The sequence below is a fragment of the Acomys russatus genome, chromosome 8 (genome assembly GCF_903995435.1).
Source record: "Acomys russatus chromosome 8, mAcoRus1.1, whole genome shotgun sequence".
NCBI classification, from domain to species: Eukaryota; Metazoa; Chordata; class Mammalia; order Rodentia; family Muridae; genus Acomys; species Acomys russatus.
The window spans coordinates 70,905,008-70,908,926 of record NC_067144.1 but is presented as its reverse complement, the minus strand read 5'-3'; positions in this window follow the sequence as shown (position 1 = coordinate 70,908,926).

The window sequence follows — 3,919 nt, the reverse complement described above, 5'->3', positions numbered from 1 at the left end:
CCAGAACGCAGTGTTCAATCTCAGTTACCCTCTCCCGCACTGCAGCGGCACTGAACTGCTCTGAGCTCTCCCTTTATATAGCAAGCCCTTCTCCATCTGTAAGAGGGAGAGTGTGGCCCCACCAGGGCCTGACAGGGTGGGGATTCTCACAGTTTGCCGTTCAGTCTAGCTTTTGAAGGGCTTAGAAACACAGAGATGTCCTGCACAAGGTCATAGCAGGGTTTGGATGATGTGCACAATGCTGGGGTGTGCACAATGCACGGTAAGGGTCCAGTTCACCACACCAAGCTTTTAGAGGGGAAACTGAGGCCCCTTGCTTTGACCTAACTTGCTGAGGTACAGTTCCTGCCTGCTGTCTTTATAAATGACTTCAGTTGTCACTTTGCTCTTTACCCAAAATTCTCATCCTCCTTCCTCGCCAAATCTTCTGAACACTTCATGTTTGCGTTTTCATTCCTTGTGCCCCAGCCTCCTTGTCTGTCACCCGTGGGAAGGTCTGGGGAAGCCAGGGAACTAGGACCAGACTCAGAAGCAGCAGCCTACATGCCCAGCCAGGAGGTGGCAGACAGCAGCATCCCAGCCTCATGACAGTCTGGGTCCTGAGAAACCCTGCCTGCCTCAGTTCCCCAGGGAAGGAGGGCAGCCCACAGCAAAGCCAGCTTGATGCCTGGAGGGTCCAGAATTTGGACGAGGGGTGTGCAGTGAAGATAAACATGTTTTTGTTTTGATCCCAAGTGTGGGATAGATATTGGATGTAAACATGCTTTTGTTTTGATCCCAAGTGTGGGATGGGGAACAGACTTGTGAGAGAACAGGTGATGTTTATCCACTAGAAGATGAAACATTTCGTGGTGGTGCGGGGTTTGGTTTTTGCCAGATGAAAAATATCCTAGTACAGACTCTGAGAAGGTGTAATATATATGCCCAAAACAGGAGGCGGGGCTTTTTATTTTTTTTTTTTTTTTTGTCTTGGTATTGTTTGGCTGTTCATCGCTCCACTTCGAGGCACTCCTAGAGAGAACCTCTCCAGGGAAGGCTTCAAGGCTTTGGGCTCCAGCTGAGGCCCCGGGTTCCGGTTACTCCAGGTTCCAGCAGCAACTTTGGTGGAATTGCTGGTCTGCTGAAATCCTGCTGACTACGCTCCCAGGAACTGATACCCAGAAAGTTCCATTCTTGTTTTCCTTAATCCCTTTCCCTCCTGTTTAGGGTAGTCAGATTGTAAGGGAGGTATGTTCATTTAATAATTCCTAATAATTATGATAATTCACAATAATAAGTTCATAATAAAGTATATTTGTTAAGGAAACTGTACCTACAGGGGTGGAAGTGAAGGCACAAGCCATAGGCAGGTGCTTCCAAGGACAACTACTGTGTAAATTCTAGGCTCAGCCAAGGTCACCGTCACCCAGATCAGGCCTGTCTAGACTTGCCTTCACTCTCGTTCCGCTTCTTAAAATACACACGGCCGAATGCGTTCATGACTCTGCCCCTGTCAAGATTAACGAGTGCTCTTTCGAGGAAATGCTTCAGGAATCCTGTCGCCAAGAACAAGGGCGTACCCCACTCCACTGAGATAAGCAGTGATTTGTGGAGAGGGCTCTTTGGTTCACCCAAACCTGAGAGGGGCAGGAGCCAGACTCCAGCTCCGGCCATGACCCCACCTCTCCCATCTATCCTGGAACCTAAGCTGCCAAGTGAGCAAACCATCAAGTCCTCAGAGCGAGCATTTCCAGTGGGGGGAAAGCGTCTGTTCTAGAAGCTTCCAGACTGTTATCAGCGCTGATAGGTAACCTATCAAGAGCACATGGGGTGGGCCATTCAGGCTCCACTTGCAGCCGTTCAGTTCCATTCAGTTCCACTCAGTCTCCTGAGAGTCCCATGTCGGGAGCAACTTCTGGCAGGCAGGGCTGCTTCTCTGGGTCTAAGCTTTCTAGGAAAAAACCACACTTGCTCTATTCTAACTAGGGACCATGCCCCTGCTTCAGAGCCAAGCGTTTTCAGAAACTTGTAGAAATCCCAGCCAGTGCCAGCGTGAGACCCAACTGGACCTGAGAAGTGGCTGGCTCCCCAGGTCCTCTGAGTTTAAGGAGTCAGGTCCGGTCCTCTTCTCTGTACAAGGTCCTGGGAACTCCCTTCTCAGCACTGATAAAAGGGGAGCCTGTAGCTGAAAGATCAAATTTCATGTTTTGCTAGAAGAGATAACCTTGGGCCACTAAGTCTTCTGTAAGTTAAAATTGTTGGACCAGCTGCTCACCACACCCACTTGAGTCCAGTCGGCTGACAGCAGGGCCCCTGGGCTGTGGTGCCCTGACCCTGCAATGGCAACTAAGCTGGAGAACCTGACGTAAACCCCTGAGGGGCATGCAGACTGAACCCTGTGTTCTTTCTGCCAGGACTGTCACAAGGCCACTGGCTAACTCACCTGGAGTCTCAATATATGGAATACCATATTCCCGGCAGGCTTCATGGGGTGCAGAGGGCATTAGCAAAGGCACGGCAGTACACTAAATATAAAGTACGAGACAATTTTCTTAAACTTGTAGGGTTGTGATTTGACGGAGAGGTGATGAAACTGCTTTTCAGACCTAGCATAAAGCTAATCATGTGAGTCCAGGACAGCCAGGGCTACACAGAAACCGTGCCTAAAAAACAAACAAACAAACAACAAAACCCGAAACAAACAAACAAGAATTCTTTTTAGTACGTGCTTCGAGGACACATTCAAACTATAGTGGGAGCTTTGTAAAAGTACAGTGTCAAGGTAGGCGGAGCCCAGAGCGACATCGTTGCAACCTCAGAGGCAGGACCCAGAAGTCACTGTTCTCTCAGCGTTCCACAGAGCTTCTCGAAGCTGGTGCCCCAGCAGCAGCATGAGCTGCCAGAACTCAAGCACATGAGTGACAGGCAAATTCCCAGGCTCCGTCTAAGTCTTAGGAGACCGGAACATCTGGACGTGGGGCCCAGCAATCTGCACTTCACCAGGTGCTTCTCAGACAAGCTAAACTACGATCCCGAGGAAGGGAGGATGGTGTGGGCCCAAGGGGGTTTGAGACAGATATTGGGGCTGTTTCTTCTGGCCACAGAAATTTCCATCTCGTTTTAAGTAACACATCTTTTTAGTAAGCCCACAAGTATAAATTAAACCCAGAATTGACTCTGAAATTAGTTTCCTGTAAGGAATTATTGACTCTAAACCAATTAACATTTGGGTCCCCAGTGTTGCCCTGCTATCACCCACATCATCACTTGTCTGTAAGAATTCCCTGCTGGTGTTTGGTAGCAGCCTTGCTAGCCAGTATGGTCGGTCATTCTGCATTTTGGACATAAAATGATAGCATCCACTCAAGGCCCGCTTTTCTCTTCAGCAGGTGCTGAAGCTCCCTAGACGGTTCCAGTCACTTAGGGAGAAGTCACTGGGCTTTGAGTTTTGACGAGTTCCCACACAACTCCTGCCTGTTCCCATGCTCTAACAGGGGCTAGACTTCACCTTTGTTGAGGACTCGGTAGCTTGGCATCTCTTTGACCCTGTCCATCCCGCATAGGCTTCTGCACATACTCAAAAGGCTAGCAATCAGGAAGATGAGCTTCACTTCTCATTCATGAAAGCGCTCTCCAGAAAGTATGACAAGAGCCACAGTGTCAACCATGGGGAAATGAGACATAAGCCTAAAAGCCACAGCTCCTTAGAGGCAACGCCTTAGTGGGGTGGAAGACCAAAGAACTCATCATGTTGGCCATTCCATTGCATGACAATGCCTCAGACGATTCTAGAAGGACCTGTTTCGGCTCACATTTGCAGAGGCTTTGCATCATGCTTGCTCGGCTCCATTGCTTCTGGGCTGTGGTGAGGCAGAGCAGGACACGGTAAAGCAGATCTGCTCATCTCACTGTGGCCAGGAAGCAGCAACAAGTATCAGGG